At 43.1% G+C, this 27,028-nt stretch overlaps 1 protein-coding gene across 6 annotated transcripts in view; it reads left to right on the top strand.

The window, feature by feature from the left end:
* sema6dl (sema domain, transmembrane domain (TM), and cytoplasmic domain, (semaphorin) 6D, like) overlaps nucleotides 1–27,028 on the top strand; it is a 480,425-nt gene that overhangs the window by 347,468 nt on the left and 105,929 nt on the right. For all 6 annotated transcript variants that reach the window (XM_051920673.1, XM_051920672.1, XM_051920671.1 and 3 more), the window contains one exon: nucleotides 18,074–18,270. The gene's annotated coding sequence lies outside the window, so the exon portion shown is untranslated. The remainder of the gene's footprint in view (nucleotides 1–18,073; nucleotides 18,271–27,028) is intronic.

Below are 27,028 nucleotides of genomic sequence, written 5' to 3'. Positions count from 1 at the left end.
GCAGTGAAGGTAAAACTGAAACAATAAAGTAATTTGTGGTTAAAGCTGGCTATCAGAGGTAGAAAAAACGAAAATCTACAAAAGAGATGAGACGGCGTGACCGCAGGGAAGGTAAAACTGAAACAGTAAACTAGTCGCACGGAACGTTACTTCATTTTAAAACAGACGAGCACACAAATTCGCTAGTGCGTTTCAGTGGGAGATTTAGAATTTTTAAAACTGCGTACAGCTCAATCTGTTCATAATATCTCTACGAAAACTGTGCCGTCTCCAGAAATTTCCACAAAGAATGAGTGTCACATTTCAGTAAAGCTGGTCCACGGGGGGCCGAGTTGTTTCATGCAGACAGACAGGGGGACAGGAAGACACGGGCAATCCCAATAAGTTCTTCGCTCATGCTATACAAACACACCTAAAAAGTGAAAGCCTTTCACGGTGGTAAATGAGATTCATTAGGAGTGATGGTTACTGATTTGTGATTTGAAGGTGAGGATTGTTGATTCAGACTCCACCATTGCCCCTTTATCTGACCAGACAGGGTTCCCCCAGTGTAAATACTGACATGTATGTACTAAATGCTCTTGTGATCCGACTCTTGACTCTTTTAGTTAAGTGAGAATGTCTGTCTATACGTAGACCAGCCGGCCATTTTGCTGTATGAGCAAGCCTGTGGCTGCCTTTGTCAGAAAGCATCACTTCATATCCAGACAATCCAGTTGAGGTAACATAGCAGGTCTAATCCGCAGGATTTGAACAAGTGTGACCGGTTCACAGGAGGATTTTGAAAAGTGTAACCGATCGAGTTTTATCTGTTTCACTCAAGCACCGTCTTCCTCCTGATCCTGTTAAACTCTGAGGCCGTAATCTGCAGTTCTTCTCACACTCTTATTGTTCTTGGATTGAAGGTGCTCAGGCCAGGATGGGTTTTGTGTGTCAGTGATGCTTCCATAAAATGTGAGCTCCTTGAGATCCTGAATCACACAATGCTGAGATTTAAAATAGATGAACTTTTAAGTAATTTATTTCAAAGGACCCTTTAGTACTAGGGTGTTGTACCGTGTTAGCCATTATGAATGTAGAGAAAAGCCAAGCAAAATGACACCTTTTATTGGCTAACTAGAAAGATTACAATATGCAAGCTTTCGAGGCAACTCAGGCCCCTTCTTCAGGCAAGATGTAAAGGACCCTTTGAAAAGAAACCAATGATCCAGTCATCTGTGAATTTTCTTGAAACCACTTACTCTATTAGGGATTGGGCACTCACTGCACCTGGATGAGATGCCAGTCTGCCTCAGTACTTAGTAAATAATAATAACAATACACCCATCTACCCGCTTTCTGCAACTATTTATGATATTAAAGGGTTGCTGAGGGCCAGAACCTGTCCTGCATCGTTGGGCACAAGGCAAGCGTCAGATCCAGATAAGTTGCCAGTCCACTGTAGGGCACGGGGCCAGTTTGAAATCTGGAGACAGAGACTGAACTCCCACAAGAACACCATTAAAGAAGGCTGGGAATGGAGCTCCGTTCGGGTCTGTGAGCTGCTAATGGCAGCCATGGTGCTACCATGGAATCTACAGCTCAGAAACCTGCCCTTTAAACATCACCTTACAAGAAACAATGCCAGTCTGCTTTATATTTGTAATTAGTTTACACCACTTTGTAAAGATCGGTTTTCACTCTGGATTCAGTTATTTGGCCTTTATCCACAGCGGCTTACAACTCGTGAGGTACAACTGACTCCATTTCATTTGTGTTTTCAGTTGGGGCACAGGCAGGTGAAGTGACTTGCTTGTGGTCACACAGGGTCAGTAGCGGGATTTAAGCCCACCACCTCAGAGTTTGAGGTCCTAACCACTGCACAACACTGCCTGCCTATTTCTTTAATTTTTTGTATTTTATTAAAATCAAATAATATTCCATACAAGTAGTCAAGTTTTACAAGACTTGGTTCGAAACTGCCTGCCTATTAAAAAGACTTTTTTTGTTGATCAGTGTCAAAAAAGCCAAATTCAATTGACCGATGCAAAGTTGTATAAAAATAAAATGTGAAATCCTCCAAGAGGGTGAAGATTTTTTTACAGGCGTCCCATCCTTAACTGGTTCATACGATGGGTGGCTGGGTAGATTTACACACTGAGCTCAGCTTTCATTGTTTGCATGATTGTGCGGAATGAATGTCTCTGTGAGGGGAATGCAACAGGGCCTGCTGCCTCCTATGGCCTAACTTTATTTTAATGTTGTTGTTGTTGTTGTGAGTGGCTCTTCTCCCATCCCTCATGGCACGTGCTGCACCCTTTCATCCTGCTGCTGTTTTGTGCCAATGCTGGAATTTCACATTCAGGCAGAGCGGAGCCCACAGCTGTGCTCCAACTTGTTTGCATGTGAAGGAATCATTTTCAGGCCCCTCTCTCGGCATACAAGTCTAAATCTGAAGCCCAATTATGTCAAGTCATTAGGAGGGCATGAAAACCACAGTCCTGAACCTGCCACGGCACAGCGCATGGCTAGCGACCAGATGGCTTCAATCAGGCAAGGCTCTTTGTGTTTCGGTTTGACCTTTAGAAATGGGGTCAATCTGAAATACACCCTTAGACACAAAGACACACACACCTCCCCAGAAGAAAATGGAGCCATACAAGTAAATGAATCTGTTAGCAAAGGAGAGCAGAGATATCCGGACATCTGTGTGGGGCAATTCAGACCTGTGCAAACAAGCCATGGGGGGGGGGGGGGGGGGGGGGGGTGGATGGGGGCGGCTGTTTGCAGTGATTCATTCTTTTTTCTGCACATCAATGAAATTAATTACTTTGTTTTTGAAATTTCAGGGAAAAAAAAGCTCACCAGGGATTATGAAGTGAATATCACAGCACACAAAGAACCAAACTATAGAACTTTATTTATAACCAGGGCTTGGAGCTTCTGTGAAAAGATACATTGAGCCCTTAGATAGATAGATAGATAGATAGATAGATATGAAAGGCACTATATGATAGATAGATAGATAGATAGATAGATAGATAGATAGATAGATAGACGTGACAGACACTATATGATAGATAGATAGATAGATAGATAGATGTGACAGACACTATAGGATAGATAGATCTATCTATCCTATAGTGTCTGTCACGTCTATCTATCTATCTATCTATCTATCTATCTATCTATCTATCTATCTATCTATCTATCTATCTATCTATCTATCTATCTATCATAGTGTCTGTCCTATCTATCTATCTATCTATCTATCTATCTATCTATCTATCTATCTATCTATCTATCTATCTATCTATCTATCTATCTATCTATCTAGCTATCTATCATATAGTGTCTTATGCTGCCTTTCAGAGCCCTTCACTTTCTGTACATGTTATTGTGCTGTAGGTTTAATTTTAAATGAATACATTTGCCGTTGTTGCCCATCAGTCTATGTTGAGTATCCCATAATTAACCCGTGAATCAAACAGAACAAAGGACAACAAATGGATTAATGACAAGCTCTAAAATGTCTTCTCTTGTCACTCTCAAGTAGTCATTAGCTGGTCTGATCATCCATTCCCTGAACCATCTCTAATCTGTACAAAGCTGCTAAAAGACTGAAGGCATCTCAGAAGCAGCAGTGCAAGGCCATTTAGTGTCCTTATGACAGGAAAATAAAGAATATTGTGCCTACAAATCCATGGCGTTTTCCTCTTTTAGGTCATGTCTTTCACGTCTGACATTAGAAAGTAATTTTCATTGTAAATACCATCCAAAAATGTTTGTTTTTAGACCCCCTTCACTTTCTGCACACTTTATTGTGCTGTAGATTTCATTTTCAATTGATGAATTTGCCATTTTTGACTATCAGTCGGTGCTCAATAACCCATAGTGACAAAGTGTAAACATGTTCAGAATGGTTTAAAAATGTATTAAAAATCCAAAACTGAAATCTCTCATTGAAGTATTCAGACCCTTTGCTGTGGCACTCCAAATTGTGCTCAGGTGGTCCCATTTGCTTTACATCTTCTTGAGATGTTTCTAGAGCTTGATTAGCGTCTACCTGAGGCCTAATGAACTGATTTGATATGTTTAGGTAGGCTGAGTGTACCTGTGTGTAGAAGGTCCACAGTTCACACTGCATGTCAGGACAAAAACCAACCAAGAAATTCTGTGTACACCTTCACAATCAAATTGTGGTGAGGCACAGATTAGGGCACAGGGATACAAACATTACTAAAGCTTTAAGTGTTCCAAGGAGCACAGTGACCTCAAGAATTGTGAAATAAAAGAAGTTTGGGATCACCAGGACTCCACCTAGAGTTGGCTATCTGGCCCAACAGAGTAAGCAGGCCTGAAGAGAACCCAATGGTCAGTCTAACAGAGCTACAGAAAACTGATGAGATACAAGAACCTCTTGCAAGGACAACCATTTCAGCAGCACTCCATCAATAAGATGTTCATGGTAGAATGGCTAAACAGAAGCCACTCTTGAGTAAAGGCATTTAATGGTCTCTGAGAGCATGAGGAAAAACTGAACTCCTTGGGCAGAACCACAGGCAGGACTATGTCTGCTGAAGACTAGAAACTGCTCATCAGCAGCCTTATACAATCCCTACGGTGAAGCATGGTGGTGACAACGTCATGCTGTGGGGGGTACAGGGACAAGGAGACTAGTCCGAATTGAGGGAAGGATGAGTGCAGCCAAATAAAGAGAGGTCCTTGGAAAAAAACTGCAACAGAGTGTGCATGGGGAAAACAGCCAAGACAACTCTGGAGTGGCTTTGGGACAAGTCTGTCACTGTCCTCAAGTGGCCCATCCAAAGTCCAGACTTAAACCCCATAGAGCAATTGTGGAGAGACCTGACAATGGCAGTTCACTGACACTTCCCATCCAGTCTCATGGAGCTTGAGAGGATCTACCAGGAAGAATGGGATAAACTGCCCAATCCAGGGGTGCAGATCTAGTAGAGACCACCAAGGAGACTCAAAAAGCTGAAATTGAGGGGCTTCAGCAAAGTACTGAGTTAAGCATTTGAATACTTCTAGGGATGAGAGATTTCACAAACCTCTCCAAAGCCAAATTAAATCCACCAATTCAGAGTTGTATAACAATAAAATGTGAAAACGTCCGAGGTGGTGAATTCGTTTTGTAGGCAGCTGTAATGATGGGCTGGATTCTCATCTTGGGGAGGTTCAGAAAATGGTTGGATAGGTAGATTTACATATGCTGCCAAGCTAGCTAGTGTATAGTGCCTTTCCTATCTATCTATCTATCTTTCATATAGTGTCTCACATCTATCTTATAGTGCATTTCACATCCATCTGTCTATTATATAGTGCCTTTCCTGTCTATCTATCTATTATATAGTGCCTTACACATCCATCTATCTATCTGTTATATAGTGCCTTTCACATCTATCTGTCTGTCTGTCTATATTATATAGTGCCTTTCATATCTATCTATCATATAGTGTCTCACATCTATCTATCTATTATATAGTGCCTTTCACATCTATCTATCTGTTATATAGTGCCTTTCATATCTATCAGTCTATTATATAGTGCCTTACACATCCATCTATCTTATAGTGCCTTTCACATCTGTCTATCATCCATCTGTCTATTAGATGGATTTGAAAGGCACTATTTATCTATTATATATTGCCTTTCACATCTATCTATCTATCTATCATATAGTGTATCACATCTATCTATCTTAGACAGATGTGAAATGCACTATATCTATCATCTATCTATCTATCTGTTATATGGTGCTTTTCATATCTATCAGTCTATTATATAGTGCCTTTCACATCCATCTGTCTGTCTGTCTATCTATTATATAGTGCCTTTCCTATCTATCTATCTATCTATTATATAGTGCCTTTCCTATCTATCTATCTATCTATCTATCTATCTATCTATCTATCTATCTATCTATCTATCTATCTAATTGTATTATATAGTGCCTTTCACATCCATCCATCTGTCTGTCTGTCTATCTATTATATAGTGCCTTTCCTATCTATCTATCTATCTATCTATCTATCTATTATATAGTGCCTTTCCTATCTCTATCTATCTATCTATCTATCTATCTATCTATCTATCTATCTATCTATCTAATTGTATTATATAGTGCCTTTCATATCTATCTATCTTGTGTATTATTAATGAGCTGGCCAACATTAACACAGACACACGCTCCGGAAGCCTCTCTAACCCAAAGCCAAGTGGTCGTAGCCAAAGGAGGCACATTACAATTTTTTGCCCCAGCCCTGACTTCCTTTGGTTCCATTTACCTTAAAAATAACATGAAACAAAAAAAAAGCTGGTGCACTTTACCTGAAACACATGACCCCCTCATCCATAAATCAAAAGAGGCTGTCAGGAAGATAAACTCTGCTTGACAATCACATTTATTTCATCTCAGGGTTGTACAACAGAACAGTTCAAGCCCAAGGATGCCCCCTCAGGGAGTGTTCGCTCCTCGTCACTTGGGGCCAGTTTTGATGCGCACAACAGCCAGTCCTCAAATATTAGCCAGCGCTTACACATATTTATATCTCTGATCCGTAGATTCAAAGTGAATCACAAATCACAAGTGTGCAGCGCAGTCATTTCAAGGTGATGTGCTCAGACAGGGAAAGGTGAATTACAGCAAACCTGTAATTTCAGCAGCAGGCCATACAGCTGAAGATTCTGAAGTGTTTTGCCAAGGGCTATAGGGTGGGCTCCATGATATGTGAAATTCCATTTGGCTCCCACGTCCCTGAATGGTGACTATAAGTCGGCATTGTGTGACAAGTTTGTGTGTGTGTGTGTGAGTCTCCCAGGAGCAGGATTCTTCTGCCTTGTACCTGACGCAGGCCGGGAAGGCTCAGGCACCCTATTGGGCAGTGAAATAAGTGCAGCCAGAAAATGAATGTATAAAATGTATGTATGTCTACAGAACACATGTTCAACATAATATCCTTATCCTGAGAAGGGTTGCAGGGCAGCTGGCACCCATCCCATCTACAGGGTGAACACACAGACACAGCAGGGGCCAATTTGGCAATGCCGGTCCATCTTACCTGCATGTCTTTGGACTGTGGGAAGAAAATGCAGCACCTGGGAGGAAGCCTATATGGGTATGGGGAGAACATGCAAACTCCACAAAGGGGGCACCAGGAACACAAACCCCAGTCTCCTTATTGTGAGGCGGCAGTGCCATCACTGTGACATTCTCAATTCAGCTTAGTCTGATTTAGTTTCACTAGTGGGCCAGGGTCTATCCTGACAGTACCCTGTGCAGAACACCATTACATCGCACATGCTACTCCTGCACACATCCACACTGGATCAATCTGAAATGGCCTAAGCTGTTATAATGAAGAAATGGATCTGCGTATTCTCTAAGTAACTTACTGCAATTCAAGGCTGCAGGAGGGCCGGACAGCACTGTTCACAAGGCAGGAACCTAACCCTAGACAGACGCCGGGGTCGGTTTAGAGTCACCAGTTACCCAAACTCACATGTGCAGACTCTGCAAAGACAATGGCTGGGTGTGAGATTTGAACCTGGGACACAAGAGTCAGTAGCATTAACCATTGTGCCATCGTGCTACCGTCATAAACTGGGAGTCCCAAAAGCACATACTGCAAGTCCCACACATACTTCCATAAATTGCCCACTAGGGGGAGATTACTGTCAAAGCGCCAACTAGAAACAAAAGGGGCCTTGAAGAAGCAGCTGTATAAAATAAAACAAAAACTCTCAGTGGCACTAGACGCCCCTTAGAGCAGGAGTCGCCAAGTCCGGTCCTGGAGGACCACCGTGGCTGCAGGTTTTCATTTTAACCCTTTTTTTTTTTAGTGAGTGCCCTGTTTGTGCTGCTAATTAGTTTCTTGTAAATTAATTTGAATTGACCCGTTTTTTAAGATTTGTTCCCCTGAATTTCTTCATCGTTCCTCTTTATTAATAGTTCAATTTCTTTCCTTAAATGGCACTCAAAACAGAAATGAAATGTGAAGTGAGTGAGCCAACAGAAGACCAACGAAGTCAGGGCCTCAAACTTCAACCAATTTCACTCCAACCAGTTCCTTAATGAGGTGCCAATTCTTGTCGTTAATTAAACTCGTTCTTTAATTTCGTGGCTTGTTGCTGCACTCAATAGCAGACACAGCAGCACAGTTCAAATGTTTTGAGGACCTGAGCAGATCGACATTCCTGAACATTCATCTTTCATTATTTTCAGATATTGTACTTTAGACACCAGTTGTTTTGGCTCATTTTGTATCTCATTGTTGTTTTTCTACTTATTAAGGAAAAAGAAACAATTGAGGGGTCCTGGTCTTCAAGAGCAAATCAATTACAGTGAACTCAAATGAAGTTAATTAGCAACAAAAACAGGTCACTGATTAAGAAAAGGGTGAGAATGAAAACCTGCAGCCATGGTGGTCCTCCAGGACCAGAGTTGGGGACCGCTGCCTTAGAGCACGAAAAGAATTGTCTGAGAAGACAAGCAAAGAAAGTCAAAACCAGAGCGCAGGTTCAAAAATCACACAGAGCACAGCAAAACACGAGTAAAACACTCCGCTCTCGAGTGCATTCAAAATGAACCGTCAGGCCCTCCAGTTTATAGGGCGGTGGTGGGCATTTCCTGGTGGTGATTGGCAGGTGACCCCCGCCTCTTGGGAAAACACATGGTACATAACACAGGCTACCTAGAAACAAAGCCAAAACCGAAAATAAAGAATGAACGTCGAGGAGGAACCCTGGCTGAGCTGTGACAGCCACCCCCATATTGAGTGGGCAGCGTATGGGAGTGTCTGAATTTAACGAAAAACGTGAAATAAGAAAACCTGGACATCTAAATTAATATGTGGCTGAAAACATTAACACTTTAGTCGTGGCGTCCATTACTAGCGGCTCTTAAAAAATCGGCTTGTTTTGAAGTGTATTAGAAGCCTTTTTAAAATGACATAAAACACGTTGGGTTATTTAAAGTTAAATTTATTATTGGTAATGGCGCAGATAATGAACGGTGTGCGGACTGTTTATACTAAAATGTGACCAAAGCCATTTTGGCTGTCGAGCCTAACTAGCCGTTTTTGACAATAGAATGACTAATGTATACTTAAACGTGGAAATAATGTTGTATTCTGTTCCTGAATCGACATTACGGATTAAATAATACAATCCCAAAGAAAAAAATGGAGACCCCCCCCATTAAAACAAGCAATGCACGGCTGGCCCCAGTGCTGCGGGGAAGTGATAAAGGTCGCCATTCTCCAGCAGACACTAACGTGTTTACTTGGCCGCACACAAGTGAAACGCCCCAAACAAGTTTGGAATCCTCTAATCCCTTTGTGGAGGCCTAATCTCCGCTGACTGAGGGCTTTATTCGTAAGAGATGTCTTTATATTATTAGCCGCAATGCCATTCCCTCTCGAGAAAGCCAAGTAAAGCTGGTTTTCCGTTTCATCTCGGAGACTAATCAGAGCGCCAATGAAAGCAGCGGGCAGCCCACCGTAAAGCCCACGTTGGCCTGTAATTGTCTGGAACCTTCACGCAGGTACGATCACGGAGAGTCGGAGCCACACCTTTGGAACCAGGTGGCTCTGGCACAGCTGTCGGCATTGACTCACTTCAGATCATGTCTCAGGCCTGGCCCCTATCCTCTTTCCCCTTTCACCCTTTCTACCGAGACGCACAAGTTACCGAATATAAAGAGATATTTGTTTCTATTTTTAATGAAGCCTTCATCAAGATATTGCAGCTGTTGCCATAAACAATCCTACACAGAGTTCCATAATTGGATGGTAACCCAACCCCACATCACATTTATCCGTGACTTAAAGGCTTGTCTGGCCTCTCCTTTGGATTGAACCGCAAACGTATAGCTAAACCACAGACGTCTCGCTAGGATCTCATTACCAAGAGCAGCCCGCTGTGCAATCTGGGAGATGGCGCGAGTGCATTCTAGTACAGGTAAACAGCGACAGGAAAGTACAAACCGGGATTAACAGACGCTAGGAGTGCTGCTGCGTCGTGTCTGGAGTAGTCGGCAAGACGAGAGCGGCATGCAGGGACACAAAGGAGTCGAGGAACGGGAAGGAGGAAAACGACACGAGGTGTCCTCGCATGAAAAAGACTTGCGGTTGCTGCATGTGAACAGAAAGGGAAAAGAGAGTTTAATCTGTAAAGATCAGGATATTTAGGAAAACCTGCAATTAAAAATGCCTTAATACAGGGTGGGGCATAAAGATCTCCCACATAAAAAATGAACAAAGCTAGCTAAAAAAACAATTGTGCATATTTCTGAAAAGTTTTGTTTTAATGGGTTTCAAAAATCATATCAGACAAATGGCGGCCATCGTTGGCAACACACTGCTGAAGACGTTCCCGGAAGTCCTCCATCACTCTCCGGGTCATCTCAGGCGGAATGGCATCGATTTTCTGTCTGATCCTTTCCTTTCGATTCTCAAGAGATCGAGGACGATGTTTGAAAACCTCTTCCTTCAGGTATCCCCAAAGGTAAAAGTCACACGGGCTTAAATCTGGTGACCGTGCTGACCACCCCACATCTTCCCTTAAAGAGATCGAATGCCCAGGGGGACATTTCCCTCAACACTCCGGGCGAATGTCATGCTGTGAGAGCTGTGGCCCCGTCCTGTTGAATCCACACATGCTCTGTAGCCACGTCGTCCAGTTTGGGGCGCAGAAAGGTCTCCAAATCAGCATACAGAATCCTCCTCAAACTCCGACTTGATACCCCCAGTGCCATGTCATGCTTACGAGCGGAATGACTTGGCGAGTGCTGAATGGATGCGCTTACTGCTTCCACATTTTCAGGTGTTTTAATGGTCCTAGGTCTGCCAGCTGATTTTCAGTGTGGACCCAGTTGTCCAAAGGTTAGAAATCCATAGGAAAATCATTTTCTGATCTGGTAGAGATGCATTTCGACCGAGCGTGAAGCAGGTATGGAACGTTCTCTACGTCGCTATCACAGAACAGTTGTTGTCATAATACACGTGAATAACAAAGCCCCGATGTTCACTGGTCCAGCTCACAATGGGTACTCAAATCGGTCGAGCCTAATCTACCGCATGAGACCTTGCCAGCCCACCTCTCTACTCCCACTACAGACCGCACAGTTCTCCCTCGAAATGTGGGAGATCTTTATGGCCCACCCTGTAATAATAATTCTTTACTTTCTCACTATTCTTCAGGCGGGGAGGACCCTGGACGTGAACCCGTGATCTCCTTACTGTGAGGCAGCTGTGTTACCACTGTGCCACTCTGAGTTCTCATAAATTGAGAAGCATAGCCCACAGTAGACTGGTGGCACTTCCACACCTTTTCCTAATTTTGTTTCCCTCCTAAACTGATTTGGTCCTGTTGCTTCCTAGTAGCCCTAAATATCATCATCATCACCATCATTATAATATGAACAATAGTAATAGGGTGGCATGGTAGAGCAGTGGTAGTTGCTGCTGCTTTTTCACAACAAGTTAGTCCGGGGTTCAAGCCTCGAGTGGTCCCTGTGTAAAGTGTGCATGTTCTACTCCTTTTCTGTGTAGGTTTCCTCCCACAGTCCAAAGGCATGTGGGTTATGATAATTGGGGATAATAAATTGTCCCCCTGTGTGTGTGTGTGTGTGTGTGTGTTCACCCTTGTAATAGACTGGTGCCTTGTACAGAAATCGTTCCTGCTTTGCACCAATGCTTGCTGGGATGGGCTCCAGCTTCTCTGCAATCTTGATATGAATAAAGGTGGAGGAGCCAGAACTGACCGTATACTGGTAGCAATAGTAACAAGACAAGAACCAACCTTGGGTGGGATGCCAGTCTAAAACCGAATACAGAACGGGCCAACTTAGAGGCACCAGTTCTCCAAAATTTGAAATCTATAGGATGTACGTGGAGAAGTCGCACATATACAATGGATTAACAAGACCAGAACAGCAGAACTAAACATGGACAGGGTGCCAGTCAACTGGAGGGCACGTACCCGCTGCCTGTTGTACTGTTTCAGTTTGAACCCAACACACACACACACGGGCGCGCGCTCTCAAGTGCTTTGAGAAAACTCCTGCAGACATTGTAGAAGCTGCTGGGCTGGCACTGAATGCCAGTCTCCTGGAGCTGTGAGTCAACACTGTGCCACTGTGATGGACTTGGGTTTCATTATACTGATGGTATTATCTGGTGGGTGACCAACCCCCCCCCCCCCGCCATGTCTAAATAATGGAAGGAGAGACAACTGAGTGGAAGAGAAGCCATGAGCTCAAGCTGTGCAAAATGCACACACAGCAATACGGGAATAACAGAAGTAATATGAATGATTATTTGTTTAGTTTAATGAAAGCGTTCCCGTCTGTTCTGTGGGTGTCAATCTTCATTCCCACAAAATGAACACGGCTTGTAATCGTTTTCAAAAAAAAAAACAAAACATCTGAACGTGGAAAAGATACAGAAGGAGCCAAGAGAGGGGCAGCCTGCCCTGTGACTCATCGCAATAAAGATCTGCGCCTTCAGCAAACACGCTGACTTGTGGGGTGGGACGAGGTGATGGGGGGGAGGGAGGCGTCAAATTCAGACAGAGTTTGCCTTCCTGAAAGCACCTAACAGGCTGGGTCATAAAGAAAATGTCTGAAAGGCATTTGAATCATCTGGGACCAGACAAGACAATAGTTCAGGATGTGTCACTGATGGGGCAGTTTGGGTTGGTTTTTCACCTTGATGTTTTGGTTGCTCCCAATAACCCATAACTAGCATTTATCTTGCATAACAAAAGATGACAAGCAGAGTGTTTAGACAAGTGAAGTAGTCGGCTCTATAAACGAGCAGGAGAAGCACGGCTGAGCAAATCTCTGTCATGTCACGTGGTGTGAAGATACTTACATAGGAATAAAATAAAACACTCGCCTGATCTCTGCAAGGCACCCTTTTGCAGTATTACAAATACCATTGACTTGGACGGAATGATACTGGGCTCACCTTCACACCTGGCAGATGTACAAGACACGCCAGTCTGGTACTGTAGATACCTGGCATGGTGGGCATCAAATGGAGATCTACAGCTCTAGGACTGCTAACAAAAATTCAATACAGGGCCCTCCATAAATATTTGGGACAAGGACCCATTTTTCTTTGACTTGTCCCTCTGCTCCACAAATCAAGAGCACATTGCAGACTTTCATTTAAGGGGATTTGCAGACATTTGGGCCACACCAACGTACAAATGAAAATGTCAATATATATTCTAAATATATCATATAATAGGTCATTGAAATATCTGTATACTCTAAGCATATTGTATAATATCAATGAAATCTATATACAGGGTAAGTCAAAATTATGTTAACACTAATGGTACTGCTATGTATATACTTACAGTATATACAATTTATGTGCCACTTGTGTTAAACATGATGGCGAACAGATTGAGACATTCCTGTAAATCATCTTGCACATATGAAGTATGTTTTGTGAATAAATTGTTTCTACCATTCAAATGTCAACATATTTTTGACTCACCCCGTATGTGTGTGTATGTATATATATATATATATATATATATATATATATATAATATATGAGGGACGTTCAAAAAGCTTCTGCATTTTTATATTTTTGTTGCAAAGAGTGAAGGCGGGAAGAATAGTAACTGGTGTGTCTGAGAGTGTCATGTGACTGGGAAACATTGCATCGCAAAGGAAGGTGACTATGTAGAAAAGTGATGTTATTTGTTTTTGAAATTATTAATAAATAGAGTTTAAAAAGTTGTGAGGAACCCTTAAGACCTCTTAAGAGTCTAAAAAGTGCAGAAACTTTTTGGACGTCCGTCATATATATATATATATATATATATTTATATTTACACGTCATATACACACACACACACACACACACTAGCTGTGTAAGCCCGTGCTGTAAAAAGCCCGGGGTCCTAGAAACTATTGAAATCATCAGAAAACAAATTGAAATGTAGAGAAATCAGGTAATTGAAAGGAACTACTCTGGGCATCTCTCTCCTCTGTGGTTTCGTTTTGCCGATGTGCTCGCCTCACTTTTGTCTCCTCAGAGGCAGAGCCCTTACCCCAACTCCACCTCTCACTTCCGGACAGACAGACATATACACTTCCACGTGTAGGCATTTATATATAAGATACTGTATATACATATATGATATTTTTCATTGGTTTCATACAATTTACTTAGAGTATACAGATCTTTCAATGACTTATGATATATTTAGAATATACACATATACATTGTCATTTGTACGTTGGTGTGACCCAGATGTATTCAAATCCCCTTAAATGAAGTCTGCAATGTGCACTTTAATCACAGCAGGATTGTTTGATTTGTGGAGCAGACGGGTAAGTCAAAGAAAAATGGGTCCCAAATATTGTGGAGGGCCCTGTACTGAATTTTTGTTAGATTTTGTTACTCTAAATATATTGTAAAATATAGATCGTAACTAACAGTACGTTTAAAAATAAATTGTAATATATTTTTAAATGTTTCTTACAGTAAATTATTTGTAGTATTTTTGAAATACAGTATATTGAGAAATATATTTTTATGTTTTTGGGAAATGTATTGCAATATACAAAACCAGTCATAATTTAAAAATTTTATAATACATTTCACTATGCACAAGAAATTGGTTTGTGTGTATTATGGACATGTTTGGTAACATGTTAAGATAGAATTTTTGTTGATAGCAGTGTATTTATTTAAAATATATTTTACATGTATTTCATTTTTGTAAGGGACCACAATAGTACAAAAATGTTAAAGAAGGTAAGTAGTGATAGATAAAGTAACATGAAAGATTTATGGAGCTCACACACGGCCCCCAAGTAAAAGTCCAAAATAAAAAGAATAAACCGCAGAACCTAAAAACTGAGCAGAGCATTGAAGGAGCGCAGACCGACACAACGTCAGGCAGCGACAGTACAAACCCATCGAAGGGCAACTTGTAGATGAAGGACGGCAATTAAAAAGCCAGCACGACCAGGTGGATCTACAGTTTGAGTCTGAACGACAAGACAGATGGAGCCTCACGGGAGACGTAGGAAGAGAATTCCGGAGAGCAGGAGTTGAATGACTGTTTGGCAAGAGTTGTGTAGCAGTAAGGAGGCCAGAAGCAGAAGATCCCAACTGCATGACACATTTATGTGGGCACAGATAACGGTGGATATTCTGGTGTGTTGGCTTTGGGGGTTGGCAGCAGAGTGTTGAAGAGGATCCAGCGTTTGACAGGAAGCTGGGGGTCACAGCATTCTGTTCAGGTCAAGATGTGCACAGTCTTGAGATAGATAGATAGATAGATAGATAGATAGATAGATAGATAGATAGATAGATAGATAGATAGATAGATAGATAGATAGATACTTTATTAATCCCAAGGGGAAATTCACAAAGCACTGGAATGATCAGGATTCTTGATTCAAGTTGCCCTAAGAAAGGCAATAATGATAGGTTAAGGGAACCCAATTAAACTAATACACCAAATATTGCATATTTTATGTGTTTTCGAAGGTAAAGGACAATGAGCTTTGCAATGGGTGTCTCTGGTATCAGGCATCTCATTCAATAATGAGGCACAAAAGACTTTGGGGAGACTTGAGCAAAAAAGAAGAACAAATAGTGTTCACTCTGCCAAAGAGCTTAGAAGGTGAATCATGTTTTGATCAGCAGGGTGGAACTTCTCCCCCATGTCCATGTCGGTTTCCTTCCTGGTGATCCGAATTCCTCCCACAGTCTAAAGACATGCAGGATAGGTGGACTGGCGATGCTTATTTGGTCCGTGTGTGTGTTCACCCTGTGATGGACTGGCACCCCATCCAGGGATTATTTCCACCTTGCATCCCATGCTTGCTTGGACAGTCCCCTGCGACCCTGCTCAGAATAAATTGGGTTTGAACGATGGATGGATGGTCTAAAAGAACCATTGGTAATGTTCCGTTAGTAATGGTGGTGTTAAATGGCTAATATGTTGGGAGGCCGAGGAGGGCCCAAAAGAAATAGTAAAATAAACACTCAAATATTTACAAATTTAAAATATTTACAAATAGTAAATACAGAACAAGACTGTAGGCTTATAAAACCTAGCAACATAGTCGATAACTAAACCCTACCTCCGTACTACTGACAGATTCCAGGAGAAATATAAATATATATACAAAGTCAAATACCACTGAGTTACTCATCACGAAATCTCCCAAACCGTGAGGACTTGGGACTTGAAATTTGGTATGTAGGTTACCTTTGGCCCATAGGTGCTCGCTAAGAAACGGTTTTAAAAATTTCATGGTCCAATTGTGAAATTTCTTACAGTTTTTTTTAGACCCGTTTGTATGTCTGTCCACTTTTCACGAGAGAACTACTTAACGGATTTAGATCGTGTTTATTTCTATAATTTGCTTGAACGTTCCGGTTGATTTTGTGACTTTTTCACCGTGCTAAGTATCATAGTTCACTTGTGGTACTGATTTTTTAGTGCGAACCCGAGAGAAAGATTCATCGGGCTGCGGGGGGTGGGAGTGGGGGGGAGACATGGGCCCTCCTCACTCACGCATCTGCCTCGGGGTGTAACCTTACCTCCGCTTAGCTAGCGAACGAGAGAACTGCTTAACAGATTTAGATTTTTTTTTTCTAGAATTTGCTTGAACATTCCGGTTGATTTTGCGACTTCTTTCATTGCAGTAAGAATCCTAGTTCGCTTGCTGGTGCGACATGTTCACGCTAAGCCGAGACAGAAGCTGCGGGCCGAGGGGAGGGGGAAGAGTGACGTCAGGAGTAGAGAGCTGGGCGGGACCCTCCTCACTGTCCTGTTTCAGTAATACGCCGACAAAGTCGCGGGGGATGGCTAATGTAATATATTACCTAAGATTAGGATCAGTGGTAGCCCAAGATAGACAATCAGGTAACTCATAGAGTTTAGCATGGATGGAACAATTGAAAGAAGGTGTCAGTAGTTCTGTGTGATTGAAGGTTAAAGTTAGATTTGTAAGACAGTGGAAATACCAGTAATGACGCATGGAGCTGAGACGTGGGCAGTAAAGGGAGTGCAGGAGAAGAAATTGGAGGTGGCAGAAATGCGAAGGTTAAGATAAATGTGAGGAGTTACAAAAAAGGACAAAATAAGAAATGAGGCAATCAGTGGGAGAGAAATCTAAGAAAGCCCAGGAAAGGAGGCCGAAGTGGAGAGGAGGAGAGACAAGGAATATGTGGGCAAAAGAGTGATGGGAGTGGAGGTCCAGGGGGAGAGAAAGTGAGGGAGGCCAAAGCAGAGATGGATGGATAAAGAAAAAGAGGGCTTGACTGAGGAGGAGAAGGTGCAGAGCTGAGCCGAGCTGATGGAGAAGATTGATCAAGCACATCATCCTCACACAGAAGTGGAAAAGATTCAGGGGAGATATCAATACACATATCATATATAAATACATATATTTTGTAAACTCTACTGTGATCAAGCTGGTAAATGAATCCAGATTTTTGGACATCTTAAGACACAATTAATATCCAGCATATCTCCCATGTTGGTCTTATATATAAAAGAGTGTTTATCTCAGGGTGGCGCAGTGGTAGCCTCGCAGTTAGGAGACCTGGGTTCGCTTCATGGGTCCTCCCTGCGTGGAGTTTGCATGTTCTCCCCGTGTCTACGTGGGTTTCCTCCCACAGTCCAAAGACATGCAGGCCAGGTGCAATGGTGATCCTAAATTGTCCTTGGTGTGTGATTGGTGTGTGGGTATGTGTGCCCTGCCCAGGATTTTTTCGTGCCTTGCACCCTGTGCTGGCTGGGATTGGCTCCAGCAGACCCCCGTGACCCCGTGTTAGGTTATAGCGGGTTGGACGACGACTGGCTGACTGTTTATCTCATAATTGCAAAGTGCTTATCTCATCATAACTAAATATGAGAATCGGATGTACACTCCTCAACACCGACGTCCTATCTCGAGATGTTTTGTCATTAACAACTGGATGTTTGTCCCCTTTTCTCCTGGTAAGCGCTGCCTCCTTTTTTTTTTCTTTTCCCAGTCCAATGACAATTTACACAAACGCTTCTCTTCTACATTTCCTCACAGGTTGATGAACACTGAATCTGCACTGGACTTGAACCCCTGGTCTCTGGTTTCCCACCTCCGCTACCAAGCACACTGCCAGCTACAGCAAACAAATGTCTGCTAGTCCTCGCAGCTGAGAGGCCATTGCCCAAAGAAAGGCGTACGATGCCCTTCCCGATCTGCCGCCATCCTGAGGATCCTTACTGCACAGGCCAGAGGTATTCTGACAGTTGAATTATTTATTCATTTTTTGGCAGATATCTGTATGCACAGTCAATCCAAAATGCAGTGACCTGATGTGGATAAAAGCATCTAAAGACAGAGAAGAGAAGAAAACGCAGGTGAAAGGAGGCCACGGAGCCCAAACGCTGGCATGTCAAGTGCCACTCCATGGCCTCTCGTCATCGTCGTCGCACACTAAACTAAATTTTGATTTTACACGAACGCTTGTTGTTTTTCATTTTTGCCTCTGTGCAGTTCCTTTACCACAGGCTACATTTTGGGTGCAGTTAAAAGACACGCCATGATAAACAAGCTTTTGTGCTGCACAAGAAACGAAGTAACACTGAGCGCCCCGTCAACGCGTCTTGAATTTCATGAGCTGCAGGTGTGCGCCAGTTGGCCACATACAGAAGAGGGGTGGGGAAATGTTGTATTAAATAGCCCTATTATGGTTTCCTTCCTTCGAGTTGGTTCAACAGAGGTCACTTTATGTGCAGTGAGCAGCCTATATGATCATTAAACAAGCTGGCAGCTGCGGGTAAAAAGAAAGAAAAAAAGAAGTGCTGTTACGCTCATTGTTATTGTTGAAGCGTTCATCTGAAACAGGCCTTTTTTTTATCTGATTCACACTATGAAATATAAAAGAACTCATAATTAATAAAACAAATAAATCAATACATTTAAAATTATGCAAGCTTTAAGCATTAAAATTTCCAAGGTCGTATACATTTTGCAAGGGAAGGCAAACACGGTGGTGCAGTTGGGTAGCGCTGCTGCCTCGCAGTATGGAGCCCTGGGTTCGCTTCCCGGGTCCTCCCTGCATGGAGTTTGTGTGTTATGTTCTCCCTGTGTTTCCTCCCACGGTCCAAAGACATGCAAGTTAGGTGTATTGGCGATCCTAAATTGTCCCTAGTGTGTGCTTGGTGTGTACCCTGCGGTGGGCTGGCACCCTGCCCGGGGTTTGGTTCCTGCCTTGCGCCCTGTGTTGGCTGGGATTGGCACCAGCAGACCCCCGTGACCCTGTAGTTAGGATATAGCGGGTTGGACAATGGATGGATGGATGATCAGGGCAGCACGGTGGCGCAGTGGGTAGCGCTGCTGCCTCACAGTATGGAGACCCGAGTTCACTTCCCGGGTCCTCCCTCTGTGGAGTTTGCATGTTCTCCCCGTGTCTGCGTGGGTTTCCTCCCACAGTCCAAAGACATGCAGGTTAGGTGCATTGGCGATCCTAAATTGTCCCTAGTTTGTGTGCTTGGTGTGTGTGTGTGCCCTGCGGTGAGCTGGCGCCCTGCCCGGGATTTGTTCCTGCCTTGTGCCCTGTGCTGGCTGGGATTGGCTCCAGCAGACCCCCGTGACCCTGTGTTAGGATATAGCGGGTTAGAAAACGACACACAAATCCGGAGTGACACTTAGATTGTACTGACTGTCTGCAGCTCACCCGCCACTCATCGACTCGGCTCGCCTCTCAGTCTCTGGGTGTGAACTGTGCTGGTGGTGGGAATCCATGCTAAGCCCCCCCCTCTCACGAAGTGTGCACTTTGTTCCACGGCCCTCGCTATCTTGACTGGTCTGTGAACGGTGGCGTTTATGAATGTTGCTATCAAATTGAAAATTGTACCACGCGGTACAAAAATGTTGGCTTCTGTTGTGGTTCAGGCCGGATTATTAAATCAAAAATCACGAGTGGTCTCCCCTCGACTTTCTCGTATACTCAGATATGGGGATGGATATTTGAGGAGTAAACCGCAAGACAAGGATTAGATTTTTACCAGCTGTTTTTAATTTTTTTTTTTTTAATACGTAACAGAAATCGACAGCTTCTATTGCTCATTATCTGCTTAATGATACGTTAGCTGAGCAAAAGAAATGAAGAGAGGAGAAGACAAGAAGGCCTCCTTCACGGATAGTCAGCGGTTACACTCTCGAGTAGGTCCGCTTCTGTGAAGCATCTCGACAACGTGCCCCAGGTGTATGGGGTGGATGAACTTATAAAGATGGTATTGTTATTGAATACAAATTATTTATAGCAGGGGTCGGCAACCTTTCAGCGGAGTCGTGCCGACATATGTTACAACATTATTCCACACTCGGACATAATTCTACCAAGTCTGTTATATATAGTATTAAAATTGGTCCGGTTATAATGGCCTTCAAAAGTATATTATAATCGGATCTTATATTATTGGTCATTCAATATTTTAAAATATGTGAAAAGAATGCTTTGTCAAATATTCATTTTCAACACATTTATTAAAAATTGTATTACAAATTATAAATGACCAGTAACGGTGCGCTGCGCGATAACGTGCCGTGAGTACACTTGACTTTCTTTCTCTGTACGTTTATCATTCGTTTGCTCAGAGGTTGATGCCCTTGCTGTTTCCTGAGCAGCTCTTCGTGTCTCCATCCCAGCGGCCCGCTGCTTCTCTTCTTCCGTCGACATCTTTTCATGTTAAAACTGATTAAGTGAGTGTTTGTGTTGCAATTACTTGTTACGTTTTCTTTAATTTTTCACTTAAGCTGGCACTTACGTCTTCAATCTGCCTCAAGAATGATTTAAGATATGAAGAGGTAGGGGAAGTGACGGCGAAGGTGGTAGGGATGAAAACGGCGCCCGTATGCATGCGCCGCACAGCCTCCCTACTGCACAGAGTTGATTCTACAATAAAATAAAAATAAAAAGAGGAATAACCTTTGAGGTCAATCATCACCCCAAAAGCAGATAGTAGACGTCACGTAGTATACGCGTACCAAATTTCAGGTCAATCGGTGAAATGGTTTTCAACCTACGGGTGATTTAAAATCCTGGACAGACAAACGGACAGCCACGGTAGCGTATTATATAAGATGATATTATGTACATTAAAGAACCATCAACAGCAAATCAAATTATTAATATACTGAACAATTATTATAAAAGTAAAGTTGAATAAATTGGACTTTGCAGCTACACGAATAAAAGGTAAAGTACCATTTCCTGTTGGTGGAAATACCTCAAAAGTTGATAAAAATCTACGTTTTGTACCAAATATTTGTACGCAAAATTAGGTTGACCTCCGTGAAAGCGTCCTCAGGTTATCGTGTTTACACACACGCGGACATAATCCCAAAAATGGTCTTTTCGGACTCAGGGAGGTCTAAAATGTTGTCGGTCAGTCAGTCATTGTCCAACCTGCTATAACCTAACACGGGGTCACAGGGGTCTGCTGGAGCCAATCCCAGCCAACACAGGGCACAAGGCAGGAACAAACCCCGGGCAGGGCGCCAGCCCACCGCAGGGCACACACACACACACCCACTAGGGACAATTTAGGATCGCCAATGCACCTAACCTGCATGTCTTTGGACTGTGGGAGGAAACCCACGCAGACACGGAGAGAACATGCAAACTCTTTTCACCAAATCATTAAGACGCCACACCTGTTTAAATGTTTTTTAGAATTGCCAATCTACTAAATAATGTTCACTCAGCCTCTTGGTTGTTTTTAAGAAAAGTAAATATAAGAAAAAGATGAGTAGCTTTGGAACAATATCCTTTTCAGGTAGGCCATATGCATTTTACAACTGCATGTGTGTGGTTACGAGTACATATGCATCTCTCTCAGACAGACGTCTCGAGTTCCATATTTTCATTTTCTAAATTTATTTTACAGTTACGTCAATGATATAAAAATGTAACCTGTCTTGAAAACAGTCGTAAAGATTCCATCCATCCATCCATCCATCCAACCATTATCCAACCCACCATATCCTAACTACAGGGTCATGGGGGTCTGCTGGAGCCAATCCCAGCCAACACAGGGCACAAGGCAGGAAACAAACCCTGGGCAGGGCGCCACACTCACACACCAACCACAGCTACCCACTGAGCCACCTAAAACGTTGAGATTCATCAAAATCTCGACATCGAATTTTTGGACGATTGCGAGAAAGTAAAAAGAAAGCCTACCAAGACAGCGCAGGGGGTCACACCTCCAAAGTGTACTTCTCAGAGAGGGTCTTGCAGACACATTCAACAGTGATGACTCCACTCACAGTATCTTTTTGCAGCAACCAATTTAAAGATGTCCTGCACTATTTTGAAGCCATCATGTTGCTGGCCTTGACATTCCTTTATCAGGTCACATCTGTCTGATGATTCGATTATTATTAATCATTCAGGATGACTGATGAAGTGTTCACATTGAGACGACTCGTAGAGAAGCATCGAGAAAAACAGAAAGGTCTGCATATTTGGAGAAGGCTTATGATAGCCTGCCATGTCCAGAGGTCTGGAGGTGCATTAGAGTGAAAGGAGGACCAGAGAAGTGTGGGAGGATTGCAGTGTCCAGGAGATGTATGAGGGAGTGAGGACTCGGGTTCAAAGCAGTGTTGGGGTAACAGACAAGACCCCAGTAAGAGGAGGTCTGCACCAGGGGTCTTCTGGAAGTCCTGACCTCTTTGATCTGACCATGGTTGTGTCGAGTCCTGGGATTAGAAGCATTTTGCTGACGACATTGTGTTGTTTAGTACCAGAAAAGAAGAGAAAGTGGAGAGTAAGTTGGAAGAATAGAGAAGGGCTTTGGAAGAGAGAGGAGTGAAGATAAATAAGAAGAAGATCTGAGGTTTAATGATAATCAGGATTCAGAAGTTAGCCTGCCGGGAAAGCTACTGAAAAGGGTGGAGAGGTTTAATCATCTAGGATCATCTAGGATCGGTGGTAGCCCAAGAGAGAAAATGAGGTGACCCCTAGAGCGTACTGTGGATAGAACAATTGGAGGAAGGTGTCTGGAGTTCTGTGTGATTGAAGGTTAAAGGTCAGATTGGTAAAATGGTGGGAAGACCAGCAGTGACACATGGAGCTGAGATGTGGGCAGTAAAGGGGGAGCAGGAGAAGAAGTTACACGTGTCTGGTTTGAGAAAGTTGAGATGGATGTGTGGGGTTACCAAAGAGGACAAAATGAGACAATCAGAGGTTCAACGAAAGTAGGAGAGAATTCTAAGAAAGTTCTGGAAAGGAGGCTGAAGTGGTGTGGACCTGTGATGAGGAGAGACCAGGAATATGTGGACAAAAGAGTGATGGAAGTGGAAGTCCGGGGGGAAGAGAAAGTGAGGGAGGCCAAAGCAGAGATGGGTGGGTAAAGAAAAAGAGGCCTTGAGTGAGGAGGAGAAGGTGCAGAGCCGAGCTGATGGAGAAGCCTGGTCAAACACATCAACCCTACCTAGAAATAGGAAAAGAAGAAGATGAATCATTCAGGAGCGATATCAACACACAGCCATAGTCATTTGTTTCATGTGCAAAATTCATTTGAACAGTAAGGTAAAAAACAAAAAAGTCACATGAAAGTGCCGCCGTTACCACACCGTCCATTAAGCATTTAATGAAGCCAGCCTGCCTTTGTGTAGACAGCGAGTGGATTAAGTTACAGACACGTCTGATCTGTCATCTTACCTGAACTTCAGCAAAAAGCACCAGGGCTCAGAAGACACACTTTCATTCTTAAACGACGGCAACTGTTCTGTTCTCGTTCATTCATCCATCCATCCTGTTACAGTCTGTCTGTCTGTGTACCTGGGGTCCGTCTGGTAGCTGTGTCTTTGTTATATGTTGTATGGCATGGGATTCGTAAAAGCAGTGCTAATGTTTGTAATGTGCCATCTGTTGGAAAGAAAAGTGCAATGTACTTTCTGTAAGAGCCATTTGCTAGTTATTTAAGTTCTATTAAATGTTTGCCTGTATATTAGTATGGCGGAGTGGATTTGCTCTGGCAATCGGAAGGTTGCCGGTTCGAATCCCATAAACGCCAAAAGTAACTCCACTTCATTGGGCCCTTGACCAAGGCCCTTAACCTGCAATTGCTCCATCCTGGGTATGACATTAATGTCGGCCCTCCAACCTGCAGGGAAAAACCTGGGGCTTAGTGGCAGAATTCGCACTCCAGCCACCATTAAAAACCTCACACTGGTTCCACTCCATCTGAACTCGTGTGGTGCTGAGGTGTCACCTGTTGCATGGCTGCACTCGGGTCCTAATCTGGGTTCGTCATGTGGTGGGTGCGGCAATGCACTGTATCAGCGCCTGCTCCTGTCCTCTCTCGCTCTCTGTGTATTAGTGCATTAGTTCTTATAACCCCACAAGCTGAATTGAATCGGTCTATTCTAACGATTTCTGGTCTCTCGGATTATAGATTTGTGTCAGTTAGGGCCGTGAGTAAGGCATGGAGGGCACACGGCTTTCAACCGCGCCTTAACGTGCCCCATAGTATGTAAGGCAACGTGTTTTAATGAACGTGCAGTGCTGTACGTTTATAGAGCGTATTGAAGGTGTGAAGTAAATCATCTTTAAGTATAGAAACAAGTGAGGCTTGACAAGAAAAGCTAAGTTTAGAGAAGAGACATTTTTTTCAATTTTTTGCCTTTTATTCTACGTGCGTAACAACCTTTTTCTTTATTCTTGTATGGACTGTTTGCTTTGAATTTTCACTAAATCTTCTAATACAAACTTTTGGACTGAGAGATTTCTTTCGGCACGCAATTCCTGCCCAAACATCCAGCCACGCAGATCACCTACACCCAGCTCCTCCCCACTCTGCAGACTTTTGGGTTTCGTAAAAGCAGCGTTAACGTTTGTAATCTGCAAATGCAAATGCTGAATATGCCGACGTCTACGTTGATTACTTACATTTCAAAGGATGAGTGTCTGTAGATTTGTGTGTCCATTCAGTTGTTGTGTCTCTGTTATGTGCCATTTGGTATTGGAGTTGTAAAAGAACTGCTAATGTTTGTGACACACCATCTGCTGAAACGGAAAATGCAACACATTTTTATTACTCAACAGCATTCAGCTCATCCTCAGACATCTGGCTGCGTACATCACCAACATCTAACTTCTCCTCGTTCTGCAGGCGGCAGGAGGGACAATCGCACTTGGTATGGGATTCCTAAAAGCCCTGCCAGTGTTTGTGACGTTGGATTGGATTTTATTTCTACATGCATTACAAAATACATTAGTGCACTGGAAATGTTAACACTGAATACGTCTGAGAGAGAGCAACTGCCCGATGGACAGAAATCCACTTAATAATGGGACAAGTGTTCGTGTATGTGAATGTGTTTGTCCATCCGACTGCTAGGGTTAGGAAGAAAAATTTAGAAATAGGCAAAATATGGTCAAAAACAAATCAAAAATGATCATAAAAATACCACATAAGGGTCCAAAAATAAGGAAATTGGTCTTATCCGCCTATTTTGCTGTTAATGGCAGCGTGATGGCCGTTCTTCTCTTGCACCCGTTCGGTTTCTGGCTGTAATGCTAATGACTGACAGCTTCACATGGTGGGCAATGAAATGAGTGAAAATAACAATAAATCGATGCACACGTCGGGACCCCAAAGCCCCAACATGACTAGGCTTAGAGTCCCTAAACCCGGGGTAGCGACCTCCACCTCTGCATAACACCCTTCGGCTATAAGAGCGGTCAGTTCGACGAGCAACACCAGGAGGAAGTGGCGAAAACAGGCGTCTCTATCCAAAAAGTGAAAGACCCCCCCCAAACCAGGGAAAGACATTGTTTTGGGGGAATATTATTATACCAAAGCAAATGGATAAGCCATGTATCCAATTAAAAGAAACACAAAGTCCACGTTGACTACGGAGATTTCAAGCCAGCGCAGCATAAGAAGCCTAAACGCCCGGCGGGCCGAATTCCCTCCTTTCATTTTCTTTTTTGACTTCAGCCATTGTGTAGCCCCGATGGCCGTGCTGTCCTGTAAATGTGGCCGACGACAGGCCCTCCTCTACCTGAAGAATTACTCCTTTTGTCTTAATAGTCTCAAGTATTTAAAGTGTTGCCTTATCATGGCAAAGCCACAACACAATTAGCTGTGTTTTTAATGGCCGTGGAGCCAGTAATCCTGATCGAAAGTGACTCCTGAAAGTCTGCTTGGGAAAAGCAGCTAAAATCCCTCCAGTCCACTTAAGTCTTTAGCTCCCCGCTAGGCAATCTGCTCAGTTTTCAGTAGCACTTTTTTTTTCTGTTGTTGTTGTTGTTTTTAATCCATCACTACAGTCAAATAAAGATAACACTTTTAAAGTACAGTTGGGCTTCATAGCAAACAGCAGCGCCTGCCCGGCGAGGCACATCCCAAACGCGCAGCAGCGCTTCGGCATGCGAGACGCGGCACGTTTGTGCCTCCAAGCAAAGTCAGGAATGAGGGCACTTAAGGAGGCTCCTTCAGAAGTTCTCTTTGTAAATGCCTTGTTAAGATCACAAATTATCAGAATAATTCAATTTGCACCTAATGTCTTGGTCACGGTGCCAGGTAAAGCGAAATTCAGCGCTGTTAGCGAGCTGATAAAAATCGCACATTTGTTTTATAAGTAAACAACGTGCTGGAAGCGGACTTAGTTTACATAAAAGACGTCGAGTGGTGCAGAAAGAAAGAAAGAAAGAAAGAAAGAAAGAAAGAAAGAGAGAGAGAGAGAGAGAGAGAGAGAGAGAGAGAGAGAGAGAGAGAGAGAGAGAGAGAGAAAGAAAGAAAGAAAGAATGAAAGAAAGAGAGAGAGAGAGAGAGAGAGAGAGAGAGAGAGAGAGAAAGAAAGAAAGAAAGAAAGAAAGAAAGAAAGAAAGAAAGAAAGAAAGAAAGAAAACAAAAAACAGAGACCTGAGCAAGTGTCACTATCTGAAGGAAGCATAAAGCCACATACGCTAAAGTGCTGGGACGCCTGCCTTTACAACAACAACATTTATTTCTAGAGCACATTTTCATACAAGTG

This window comes from Erpetoichthys calabaricus, chromosome 17 (assembly GCF_900747795.2).
Source record: "Erpetoichthys calabaricus chromosome 17, fErpCal1.3, whole genome shotgun sequence".
Classification (NCBI taxonomy): Eukaryota; Metazoa; Chordata; class Cladistia; order Polypteriformes; family Polypteridae; genus Erpetoichthys; species Erpetoichthys calabaricus.
This window is presented reverse-complemented; position numbering and strand designations above follow the sequence as displayed.